The sequence below is a fragment of the Pseudophryne corroboree genome, chromosome 6 (genome assembly GCF_028390025.1).
Source record: "Pseudophryne corroboree isolate aPseCor3 chromosome 6, aPseCor3.hap2, whole genome shotgun sequence".
Classification (NCBI taxonomy): domain Eukaryota; kingdom Metazoa; phylum Chordata; class Amphibia; order Anura; family Myobatrachidae; genus Pseudophryne; species Pseudophryne corroboree.
Window position 1 is genome coordinate 362,574,246 of NC_086449.1, and position 12,844 is coordinate 362,587,089.

The 12,844-nt window shown below is 42.9% G+C and overlaps 1 pseudogene; it reads left to right on the forward strand.

Moving 5' to 3' along the window:
• The first annotated feature begins 4,865 nt into the window (after positions 1 to 4,865).
• Positions 4,866 to 4,983, forward strand: LOC134937792 (5S ribosomal RNA; annotated as a pseudogene).
• The last annotated feature ends 7,861 nt before the right edge of the window (positions 4,984 to 12,844 follow it).

A 12,844-nucleotide genomic window follows, 5' to 3' on the forward strand; every position in this document is an offset into this window, starting at 1 on the left:
AATGACAGAGATAAGTTCCAGGTGGCCAAAAAACTGCGCGATTTGGGCAGTTGAGGATTATTAAAGTAAGAAAAGGATAAGCACATGAGGGAAGAGGGCCCTACTCATGAGAGCTTACATCTTGTAGAGGTCTTCTCCGAAAAGAAGGTCTCCCTTAAAAGGGAGTGCCTCCAGGGTTTTCTTAGAGTCCAGATCCACAGACCAGGACCGTAACCAGAGAATCTGGCGAGCCAAAATGGACGTAGTAGAAGCCTTGGCCGCCAGAATACCGGCATCAGATGCCGCCTCCTTAATGTAATGAGAAGCTGTGACAATATAAGACAGACATTGTCTAGCATGATCAGAAGCTTTGGAAGGCAACTCTGCCTCCAGCTCCTGAGCCCACGCTTCAACAGCCTCTGCAGCCCATGTCGCTGCAATGGTGGGCCTATGCGCAGCACCAGTTAGGGTGTAAATTGCCTTTAAACAACCCTCCATGCGCTTATCCGTCGGTTCTTTCAGAGACGTGACGTAGTTACCGGCAGAGCTGAGGATACCACCAGCCACGCCACCTGCAAATCCACTGGTGGGGGTGTTTCCCAATTTTTACTTAGCTCCGCTGCGAGGGGGTAGCGAGCCAGCATCCTCTTGTGAGGCGTGAATTTCTTTCCTAGATTTTCCCAGGACTTCTGACGTATGTCAGAATGAGGTAAAACTTGTTAACCACTTTCTGACGTTTAAACCTGTCCGGTTTCTTAGGGGCAGCATCAGGCTCCGAGTTATCAGTAATTTGAAGAACAAGTCAGGAACATCCACCTGTGAAACAGATTCCCCATCAGAAGCGTCGGGATCAGAATCTGTGGGGTCAGTATAAACGCCATCCTCATCAGACGAGGAGTCTGGGACGTTGGTGGATTGTGAGGAATTAATGGCCCGCTTAGAGGACCCCTTGGTCTTAGGCGGGTGAGGGTTAGACTTCTGAGTAGTCAGTGATTGGTTCAATTGCTGTAACTGAGCAGACAGTTGATCTGCCCATGGCGGGTTAACCGCGGAGACCATTAGCGGTTGTACCGGCACAGTAGGTCCCATAGTCTAGTTACCAGCGTATTCAATAGCGTGGAGAAGGTAGCCCAAGGTGGGTCATTTTGAAACCCCATTGCTACAGTCCCACTTGGGGGTAAGGATCCCCCAGAACCTGAACCCTCAGCTGCTGTTTTCCTCAAATGTGTCTGCAGCGTCAGCACCACGCAATGTGGGATCAGCACCATTGCCCTTTGCAGCTGACATATCTGAAAGCTCAAATCAAGGCAATACAGTACAATATCAGCAGCAGAATACCTGACAAGAACCCCCTGTGTATATCAGCAGCACAATACCTGACAAGAACCCCCTGTGTAGTGTATCAGCACAAACAGGAAATTCAAGAGGTATCTCGTGACTAAAAATCAGAGAAAAATACACACTGAGTGTATCCTGTGAACCACCTATATTAAATGACAAACCTGACGCACTTAGCCCCCTCAGGTTATAGAATACAGGGATAGCAATTTGAGTGAGATACACAAAATGGAGGTCACACAGCAGCTATATGCACACACACATAGTCACATTGTACAATGCAGAAATTATGACATGCAATAAAACTGCACTGGACTCGCAATACAGAGTAGTACTATGTATAGCTATACACTCAATAGATATAACAATGCACAATAAAGACTGGATGTATATCATAGGGTACTTGTACTATATAACACTGACTAAATGCACTCTTTCTTAATTAACACTGTCAGCAGACATGTAGAATACTTAAGTGTCCTGTAAAATGCACAGCGCTGACATGCAGGCGGCTTTACAAATTTGCCCAAACAGTCCCAAGATAAGCTCAGCTTGACCTAATGGCGCCCAAACGCTGACAGGGAGTAAGGGAGAGATATGCAGCTCCAGGGCGGGAACATTTACTCTAAATGGTGCCCTGGGGCTGGGGGAGGGGCTATAGGTCAAAGCCTTATCCCCCTACTGGACTTCACCACCGGGTACTGTGGGCTTATATAAAAAGTTTGAGAGAAAACCGACCTGTGCCCATGCCCTGATGGTATATTGGGGTCCCTGTACTACCACAGTGTCCCCGGCCGAGCGGGCTCGCTATTTACAGCGGGTCCCGCCGGGGGGACCCACTTACCTCCTCCCTGAGTGCGGCCACGCAATCCAGGAGAACAGCGGTTGTGTGTGTGACTAACAGGAAGAAAACCGGAGCCTCTGCTGTAAGTACACGGCAACCAGGGCGCGGGAGTATACAGCGCCGCTGGGGGAGGTGATGGAGCTGCAGCAGATGTGTGACTGACATCTAACACACACACAGTGTCTCTGCTGCAGCCCTTGAAGTCTTCATTTTTCTTTTGAAAGCTTCTCAGGGCTGCTGGAGCAGCCCACCTGTTGTATGCCTGCAAGCATGGCACCAACTACAAAATTGAGCTCCTGTGCACGGAGGCGGGGTCATAGAGTAGGTGGCGCTATGCATTCTGGAAAGAAGGTCAAATCTTTGAGCCTGTTGGTGCCTCGGATCAAGATCCTACTCTACACCCCAATGTCATTCCCTGTGGAGCCCAGTGTACCCCGCAGCAGAAATATATATATATATATATGTGTGTGTGTGTGTGTGTGTGTGATAGAGTAAAATTTGCTGTGAATTGGGCTGCAAGCTTAAATGCATTGTACAATTCATGAACTAAAACCCCATTGTTTATCCAGTTGTATATTAAAGCATTGAGGTGAATGAAATTACTAAGTAGAGTAAAATTATATATATATATATATATATATATATATATATATATATATATTGGAAAAAGTGGATGAGATCCAAGCGACCTTAGGTGGTACAAAATCTAAGTGACTATGCAGAAGATTCCTCAAAACAGAGAGATTTATTACAAAGAACGTTTAGGACAATTGTACATATAAAAAAAGGATTTAAACATAAAAATATACCATATAAGAATGTTTTAAAAACTGTTTTTAAATTGTTTAAAAAACATTCTAAAAGGCATGTAAAAGACAAGGTACAGTAGTGCTAAAAATATTTTTTTGCTAAAAATGAGTAATAAAAGAGGCTAAAATTATACAGAAAAATTCATATATATAAAAATTCGGTATAGCAAAAAAAAAAAAACCACCGGGGAGGCCCATTGTGGCAGGAATTGATTCCCTAACCTCGCATCTATCAGAATATGTGGATATTTTCCTTAGAAAATACGTTATGGATTTACCAGCGTATCATAAGGACACCACTTCAGTTCTCAACTCCATGGAATCGCAAGGATGGAAAGACACTTATAGATGGGTCACGATAGATGTACAGTCTCTCTATACGTGCATCGAACATGAGAAGGGAATTCAGGCGTGTAAGTTCTTCATGGATAAGGACCATCTCATCACGGACAATCACCAGACCTTCATTTGCGAAATTATGAATTATATCTTGAAGCACAATTATTTTAAATTTTTGGATCAATTTTACCTCCAGACCTGTGGGACAGCAATGGGCACTATTTTTGCGCCAAGTTTCGCTAATCTTTTTATGGGATATTGGGAAAACGAGTACATTTTTACTAACCATCCTTTTAATCCAAATATCATATTTTATAAGAGGTATATAGATGATATTTGAATCATATGGGATGGCGATGAATTCTCTTTTAAAGAATTTTTTATTTATATTTCCGACAATACCATGAACCTGAAGTTTACCTCCAACAACAGTACGGAACAAATAGAGTTCCTGGATCTGATACTGAGTCATCAAGGCAATGAGATTGTCACAAAAATTTTTATTAAAAACGTGGACACAAACAGCTATGTTCACTATCAGAGTAATCATCTTCAACAATGGAAGAATAATATTCCCCTCTCACAGTTCACCAGGATTGCAAGGAACTGCAAGAAAGAGGAAGATCGCGATGCCCAATTGTCAATTTACACAGAGAGATTTAAAGAAAAAAAGTACCCTGATCATATTTTAACAGCAGCCAACACCAAAGTGAGAACCTTTGAGAGAAAAGATCTTCTGAAATATAAGTCAAAAGAAAACACCCAAGATACCGTCAGATTCATTACCGGTTACAGTAGACATGACAACCTGATTAAACGAACACTCAAATCACATTGGAATATATTGCTAATGGATCCCATTCTTAAAGACTACTTACCAACGGAACCACAGGTGGTATTCAGGAAATCACAGAATCTAAAAGACCTCCTTGCGCCAAGTATGTTGAGAAAACATGAAGCTCCCACAGGTGTACTACACAAATGTGTGGGCTGCTTCAAATGTGGTCATTGCAACATCTGCAAATACGTAAATCCAAACAGAAAGTCATTTAAGAACACTGGTGAAACTAAGGAGTATAAGATTAAGCACTTTATTAACTGCAATACATCCTCGGTCATCTACCTCCTGGAGTGTCCCTGTAAGATGAAGTACATCGGCAAAACAAAGAGACCACTAAAAATCCGTATACAGGAGCACGTAAGGAATATTAAGAACAGAGTCCAAACGCATGCTGTATCCAGACATTTTTTACAACACCACGGCTCCAACCCGGAAGAACTTACATTCAAGGGCATGGAACTAGTGACACTCGGAGAAAGAGGGGACCTCTCCAATCTATTATCAAGAAGAGAGATGTTCTGGATACATGAAATGAAATCACTCCATCCAGACGGACTGAATGAAGGCTACGAAATAGCTCCTTTTTTATGAACGTAAGCCTGATATTCCATTCCTCTCCCTCTAGTCACCATCCACCATACCTTTCTCCCCCGGATAGATGCAGAGAGGCATTAGAACCTCAGTTAAATTCTTTATTGTGAATGCCCAGATCCCAAATTACAGTCATACCACACTGGATATGCCCAAATTCGTCCGATCTTGGAAGCCAAGCAGTGTCGGCCCGGCCAGTACTGGGTAAGGAAACTTCCCAAGAAGACCGGGTGCTGTAATAATAACTGGATCAACGGCGCGCTCTCTATATCCATACTAATAATAAAAATACTTCTATGACGGTCTCTCCAATCATTTAAATGATAATGTTGCTTGCCATAGCAATTTCGTTAGTGCATTCATCCCATACTCAACATATGTACCTAAATCAGAACTTTTCCTGTTACCAATTTGTGACACATTATTTGACATGTTATCGTCCCCATAGGGACATGATATGCTTTAAATGCATATCAAATAAAAATCTTGATATAACTGTATTTTAACCTTAGCACCTAAGTCCACAGCAATATGAGGAATTTGTACTCAGACCATGTATTACAGATGCATTCCAAATGTTTATAAGCACTAATTCCGTTTTTATCTTTATTTATATGTGGCTTTCCGATTTTGGAGACAAAAGAAATATCTATTACCTATTCATTTGAATGAACTATATCTACGAAAACATGGCCGCCGCCAGCCGCTTCCACTCTATGGGACTGTCTAACCTCATAGGCTACAGTAAAATGGCCGCCGCACCTTCATGTCTACCAGCCGGCACATGCTCAGAAGAACTTTCCGGACACCGGAAGTGGGCGGAAATGACGCGAATTGCGTCATAAACCGGAACTGAACATCTCTGAACGATTTTAATGATTTACAAAACATCCCTGCACAGTTTACAAGCGCAAATATAGCGCTTGGCTCCATATAAAACCTCCCTTTCCACCAGTTTCATGTATTATATGTTTTTTGCAATTTTATATCACATTACCAATTAACTACAGGAAGTGATGTAACCAAACACCTCCTACCCAGAGGGGTATATATAGATGATATGTCCCAGTATGCTCACTACCCCTTGATGAAGTCAGACCAGACGAAACGCGTTGGTTGATTCCTGCTACTATTGATATCCTCAGATAAGCTGCCTTTTTTTTTTTGCTATACCGAATTTTTATATATATGAATTTTTCTGTATAATTTTAGCCTCTTTTATTACTCATATTTAGCAAAAATTATTTTTAGCACTACTGTACCTTGTCTTTTACATGCCTTTTAGAATGTTTTTTTAAACAATTTGAAAACAGTTTTTAAAACATTCTTATATGGTATATTTTTATGTTTAAATCCTTTTTTTATATGTACAATTGTCCTAAACGTTCTTTGTAATAAATCTCTCTGTTTTGAGAAATCTTCTGCATAGTCACTTAGATTTTGTACCACCTAAGGTCGCTTGGATCTCATCCACTTTTTCCAATTTTTACTCTTACTGCACACGTACAAGTGCGGGTCGTATTTAAGATCTAGCAGACGCCCCATATATAGAGGGGAGTGGTTTATAGTGACTAGATGTGTTTTTTTGGGGCACATCCATAAACGACATACTAAGTATTTCTGCTGTATCTCTGGCGCTGTTGGTTCACACTATACACACATATATATATATATATATATATATAAATAAAGGATTTTAATTACCTACCGGTAAATCCTTTTCCCGTAGTCCGTAGAGGATGCTGGGGTCCACATTAGTACCATGGGGGTATAGACGGGTCCACTAGGAGCAACTGGCACTTTAAGAGTTTAATAGTGTGGGCTGGCTCCTCCCTCTATGCCCCTCCTACCAGACTCAATCTAGAACCTGCCCGAGGAGACGGACAACTTAGAGAGAAGGATTTTACACAGATAGTGGCGAGATAAACACCGGCTCACACAAACAAGGCAAACCAAGCTAACTAGCTTGAAAACTCAGCAACAGCTGAATAACATTACTGAACCAAGTAATAACGCAGTACTTAACTAAGAACAAAGCAGTACTGAATCAAGTAACCATTGCAGGATAACGAAACGCTGGGTGGGCGCCCAGCATCCTCTACGGACTACGAGAAAAGGATTTACCGATAGGTAATTAAAATCCTATATTCCCTTACATCCTAGAGGATGCTAGGGTCCACATTAGTACCATGGGGATGTACCAAAGCTCCCAGAATGGGAGGGAGAGCGTGGAGGCTCCTGCAGAACCGATTGACCAAACTTAAGGTCCTTAGAGGCCAAAGTATCGAACCTGTAGAACTTTGCAAACGTGTTCGACCCAGACCAAGTAGCCGCTCGGCAAAGCTGTAAAGCCGAGACACCCCGGGCAGCCGCCCAGGAAGAACCCACCTTACTAGTAGAGTGGGCCTTAACAGATTTTGGACACGGCAATCCTGCCGTAGATACGCATGCTGTGATAGAGTAGGATTTGCTGTGAATTGGGCTGCAAGCTTAAATGCAATATACAATTCATGAACTAAAACCCCATTGCTCAGAAGCAGGTGTCAAAGTCAGAAAAATATCTCTATGCACACTACCATATTTGCACCTCACACAGGTCCGTGCTGCGCATGCGTACGCTCTCCCGTACGTGCGCATACTCACAGTCGCGGGCACCCGCAGGCGCACGGTATGCGTATTTACGGTAGAGTTTATGTGATCGTAGCGTGCGACTCAATCGTTACATATTTTCACTATATAATGTATTTTGTAGATCATGGTCCCTTTGATAGATTCTGAAAGTTTGGTTAATGTAGAATGTTCATGAACAGAGAAATCCCTCTTTGTTTGATACGAAGGGACAGACAGGAGTAATACAGTGGTGTTTAGTACCCATCGGAAGAGTATTTAATTAGCAATATTCCGGTGTTGGTTTGAAGCGGATTAATCGCTCGTGCGAATAGTTATGGACATAAGAAGTTTATGAACATTTACTGTATTTGCACTTACTTATCCATGCGGCGGGAAACCCAGTTTCCCTCCCACCTGAGCTGTTGGAAATAGTCACAGCCCACCTGTATGAATCAACCTATGACCTTTTGTTATGATGCGAGGAGGAATTCCTGTGTCCAATGAACAATGAGATTGTAGGGACCATTGAATTGTATTGTGTGTGGGGCATAAATAGACAAGCCGATCACATCCAGCTCTCACTCTTCAACGGTTATCATTGCTGAAAATCGGGAGCTGGATGTCCAGAGGCGCATGCGATCGTTTCCCCTTGTGCGTGTTTCTCCGCAACCATATTGTTCTTACTGTTATTGTGGGCCATTTCTCTCTCTCTCTTCTCCTCTTTCTCTCTTATTTTTCCCTTAAAACGTAATTGTATTGTATTGTATTTTCCTGCGTAGTTATCTGGTTAGGTAGTCTATGTTATATTGTAGTGTATGACTTGTATTGTGTTAATTCTTTTGCAAGTATATCATTCATAATATATATTTATTAGGCGTTGGACCCTAAGCCCAGGTATCTGTGTATTTCTTATAGTGTTTAGTATTCTCAGAGCGTCGGTGACGCTCAAACAGCTTTTGAGTTAATAAGGTTATACTGTGTTGCATTTACACTCTATCATTACACTAAGGTTTTACTGCACAATACACTGTTTATGGTTTAGATACAAAGGTTTAACATTGTTAGCGTCAGCGCCGCTGGTGATCTCCTCGTGGTCCCGAGCGTCCGCTACGCTATAGCGAATCATTACGTTAGTCAGCAGCCAATAGCGTGCCTGCCTGTGATCTCTTGGCCGTGAGCGAACGTGACGCTTGAGCGTCTCGACTACGGCTAAGCGATTGCTACGCAACGTGCGTACCCTTACGGTACTCCATACGTAAATAGCGTACAGTGTTCTTAGACCTCATAAAGGGTTTTATAAAAAGATAAATATTCAGCTTTATCAATTGGCGGCTCGCCCGTCCTTCACATATCTGCACTAGGTAATTTCAGCAGACATTATCCAGCAGCAAAGGGCGGGAGGTCATATTCCTCGTAGTGCTGTTTGGATAAGCGTCTGCTTCGCTTAGTAAAGGGTGCTGAAGGAATCCGGGACCGAAGGTAAGAACAAAACGATAGTGTCTTTTTAAAACTGTTTATTTCTGTCTTGCGTACACACGCACGCATATCTGCATTTCTTTTCATTCGTGTATTTTCATATATCACTCTCCTGTTTGCCATTGTATAATTGATAAACGTACTAAGAGAGATTTGCCGCTATTCCATAGTTAAAGAGTAAAGGTAATACAGTTAAGGTATAGAAATACACACAGCTCTACCTAAAGGTAAAAGGAGAGATTGGTGTGGTGTGCGGTAGATGATCGAGGATCATCTACATTGATAAAACGTGTTAGTTGTGTTACGGTAGACAAAGACTGGTGTACACGTGTCTCTAACAAAGGGAGACTCGCGTACGCAAAGGCCGACGCACGCAGCGTAAATTACGCAACGGAGCGTCTGGGTACGCCCACGTAACTTAAGTCACACAATAGTGTTGATTTTTAAGTAACGCAACAGGCGATAAATAGCGCAAATCTATTTTAAATTCGAAATTTAAATTAACAGATCCTTCTCCTAATTTGTAACACATCTGGTCTAAAGAGAAATTTCTGCGCAGAAATAGAAATAGAAACAAAAGTGTACATGTGGTGAGTGAGTGTTTTTACATACATTTATACAATTTTGAGGTTGAACCAAAAGAAATCATCGAGTTCTCGTGAGGTACATACGTGTAAGTGACATGCACGGTGGCTAGGGAGGCATCCTTGGTTAAACATAAAATTTGAGCATTAGAGTATAGCAGACCAGGAGGTCATACTGTAACAGACCAGGAGGTCATAGCAGACCAGCAGGTTCAGGTACAGCAGACAAGGAAGTCCGCTATACAGTCCACAGGCACAACACCTAAAAGGGTTGGTGCAACACCCATATAGGCCATACAAGCTCTTGCTGAAGGAATTCGCAGCCGCAATTTTCGATTCCGCTGGTCGCTCCGTACATAAGATTAGTTGCTTATGTGCTGAACGATTGTACCGCACGTAATTGTGTGCATTAGTAAACCTGACCGGTACTATTTGTGTACGGAGGTCATAAACGCTATTTGTACATTCTGACGTGATTTGTGTAATTTTTTATTTTTACAAAGGGAAGTTCGCTGGTCACTCAGGAATTATCCAACAACCTCACCTTTACTGGAAAGAGTAAGTGTTCTGCGGATATCCCTCGCATGTTCCAGTAAACAAAGGTTAAATAGATGCCCTGGGTCGAGTACGCCAGCACCATATCGGTGTGATCAGGTCGTATTGGTCGGCGTGGGCAGAGTGAGTAAGGTGCTCGGTAAACCTTACCGTCAACCTATCGTGAATATCTTGGTTTTTTGTAAGGGTCCGTAACACCTGCAAATTATGGGGGCCAGTTGTTCAGGAAGGGGGCGATCAACCTCGGTTCGGGTTGATTCCATAAACCGACCAGTCGGGTCGGCAAGGTACGTAATGTGTGAAAAGTACGGAAGTCACACAGAAGCTTTATGTGATGAATGGGAGAGAATGACAGTACATGACGGGGAGAAATTCCCAAGAGTAGGTAGCTTCAGCACAGAAGTGTTAACGAATTTAAGGAGAAGGATATGTCTCATTAAATCAGCAAAGAGACGAATCAAGCATTATGATTATTTGCAGTTGTGGCAACAGGAGGGTGACATACAGAGAGGATTGGCTCAGGCGGCGGGATCTGGCTCGATCAGGAAACTGATAGCCACGGCCCCACCGCCACCATACATATCAGGAGAGAAATTGGTTGCGGAGAATGACGCACTAAGGTGTAACAAACAAACACTTAGCAACTGTGTAAATGTTAAAGATAATGTTAACCAATTAACCAATGCAAGTATTAACCCGTGCAAGTTGTACCCTGTTTTGAACTTTCCTCAGGAGTGTGATCAAGAGGACGAATCGGCAACAATTTCAGCGCTCTCTCTAGCAGCCACCATAGCAGAGACCACAGTAGGCACAGCTCCACCCCCGAGATTAGTAACAAAGGCCCCTAGCGGAGGGATAGGTGAGGTCGTATCAACGGGTAAGTACGGCACCATACACTATGCTGAAACTATTTCACAACAGCCTGTAGAATCTACACAGAATGAGGTTGTTAGAGTTAATCCTGTTAAGGTAATAGTAGTTCCAAATGGGAAAACAGACACTTCAGGAGTCACTCCTGTTAGGAACATTGCCATGTATAGCCCATTTTCCCGAATGGAATTAAGGACCATAGTGTCTGAATTCCCTGACCCTAGAAAAGACTTAGTTGCCAGCCAAAAATACATCAGAGACCTAGGTAACACGTTAGAGCCCAACAACAAAGACTGGCAGATATTGCTGAGAGCATGTTTACCCTCCAATGTTGACGCAACTCAATTTTTAGCTGACTGTGGATTAGATCAGGATGTACCTCTTACAGAAGTGTACAACAAAGACAATGTAAAAAGAATAAGCTTACAGTTAAAAGAGTATTTCCCAGCGGTAGTTAAATGGAACAAGATATTCTCCATTAAACAAAAGGAGTCAGAAACAGCTACAGAGTATTGTCACAGAGCATTATTAGAGATGGCAAAATACACAGGCATAGAGGACATTAAAACAAACATAAACCATCGAGAGGTAGCAGTATCGGTACTGATGGATGGTTTAAAAGAGTCATTAAAGACTAGGGTACAGACCACACAACCATGTTGGCGAGGTCTGTCTGTGGCTACTTTGAGAGAGGCTGCTATTGATCACGACCGGAATATCACCAGACACAGGGAACAACAAGGTGATAAGTTAATGGCAGTAAGTATACAGGCCTTGACCACAAAACAGCCTGTGTTAATATCACCAAACCCTGTGGGTAAGTCAAATGTGGTAACATGTTATTCTTGTCACAAACAGGGACACTTTGCACGAGACTGTAGATCGAGAAATATACAAAAATCTTATCAACCCCCTAGACAACGACACGACACACGACATTGGGATCAGGGTCCGCAGAAACGGAGTTATGAGCCACATGCAGGGGAAACAAAAAGATATCCCCCGAACAGAGACTGGCAAGCCTCTGGTAGCTCCCAATTAACTCCATCACAAGTAGTTGCTGCCAGCGGGATTCAGGGAGGTCACCATACCCAATAGGGGTGTGGCCATACCTGTAATCTGCAGCCAGTAAAATTGATTGCAAGCCTTGGAAGTGAACCAGAAATTGCAATCAATGTAGCTGGTAAATCATTAAACTTTCTTGTAGATACAGGGGCGGCCAAATCAGTGATAAATTCGACAGTGGGCATGAGAACCACTGGTAGGACAATTCCAGCCATGGGAGTAACAGGAGTAGTCCAGCATTACCCTGTTAGCAAACCAGCCGAGATTACAATAGGGCCTTTACATACCAAGCATTCCTTTTTGCTGGCTGCATCGGCACCGACTAATCTCCTGGGAAGAGTCTTGTTGTGCAAAATGGGGTGCGTCATTTATTGTACTCCTGAAGGTGTATTCTTGGACATACCTGAGAATCACGCTCAGGAAGTACGAGACATGTTAGACTCCCCATCAAAATTAATGTCACATACCATTATGACAAATAGGACTCCATCCCAAGTAGAGGAAATGACATCCCAGATACCAGAGTCACTTTGGACTAAAGATGGACAGGACACTGGATTAATGGCAAACGTAGCTCCAATAGTTGTACAAGTAAAAGATGGTAGGATAGCTCCAAAAATCCCACAGTACCCTCTGAAGCCAGAGGTGGAGTTAGGAGTTTACCCAGTAATAGAGCGCTTGCTACAACAGGGCATTCTGGTAAGAACGTCCAGCACTGCCAATAGTCCCATCTTCCCTGTTAAAAAGAGTGGGGGGAGGGGTTACCGGCTAGTGCAGGATCTAAGGGGGATTAACAAAATAGTTGAGAGTCAGTTCCCCGTAGTGCCAAATCCAGCTGTCATCCTAATGCAAATCCCTCCCACTGCGAAATTTTTCACTGTTATTGACCTCTGCTCCGCTTTCTTTTCGGTACCTCTGCACCCTGACAGTCAATATTTGTTTG